This window comes from Amphiura filiformis, chromosome 16 (genome assembly GCF_039555335.1).
Source record: "Amphiura filiformis chromosome 16, Afil_fr2py, whole genome shotgun sequence".
Classification (NCBI taxonomy): Eukaryota; Metazoa; Echinodermata; class Ophiuroidea; order Amphilepidida; family Amphiuridae; genus Amphiura; species Amphiura filiformis.
The window spans coordinates 26,929,252-26,930,228 of record NC_092643.1 but is presented as its reverse complement, the minus strand read 5'-3'; positions in this window follow the sequence as shown (position 1 = coordinate 26,930,228).

Below are 977 nucleotides of genomic sequence, written 5' to 3'. Positions count from 1 at the left end.
AAACCAATTAGTGAACTTTTTTGTACGAATCGGAAAAGTGAACAGCCAAAAATAAACAAGCATTACCATTAGCAAAGCAATGCATGAATGGCAATGCTCACTCAGCATCATGCATTGATGTGACAGTGACAGCATAGCATTGCCATTTATTGATTCATACATGCATGAATTTCAATGCAGTATCATGAGTACACAAACTACACACAAATATATGTTTACAAGCACTGCATTGCTGAATTTGCAGGCCAGTGACATAGGCTACATTAGTCATTACTCGGTATCCCCGGCAATATATCTGGTTCCATACAGCAATACGCAGTATTGCTGTCTGGTAAGCAGGTACGAATTGAGACGTTGTGAATTGAGACGTCAGAGCCGGTCAAACACAGAGGACTAGCCTACATCCCGTATCCTACTATCACTCAAACAAGCAAATCTCTTCACGAATTCACTCACCTTGCGATCCTACATCATCAGTTGAAACAAACATCTAAGTTTCCAAAAACAACTTTGTCATTCCTCAAAACTACAAGTAACTTCATTAATAAAAAATTGGAATCATTACCCGTTATTGAAAATTTTGTTCGATTAAATGTGAACCAAAAGAACGCACGAGTCGAGTTCAGTTTACCAAAATGGTAGCTCCTGCCTCCTGGTCACCTCAGATATGACGTCAGTACCGGGAGTTCTAATGTAGGCCTAGTGATCTTGGCGTTTGTCCAGGCATAGGCCTACATGCTTAGCAAAGTGAGTGTTTTTAACAAATTGTAAATGAAACGAACATATTTCTCAGACTTTTTACGGTTTTTGAAAACAATAACATGATAAGAATCGATGGAGGAGGGGACGAGAAACAAGTAGGCCTATGATTTTTTTTAAAGTTGTTTTTTTAGAGCCTGTTGATAAAAAAATATATAATTTAAGTTTTAAGTGGCGTGTACCCCTCCCCCCCCCCCCCCCCACCTTGCAAACAAATT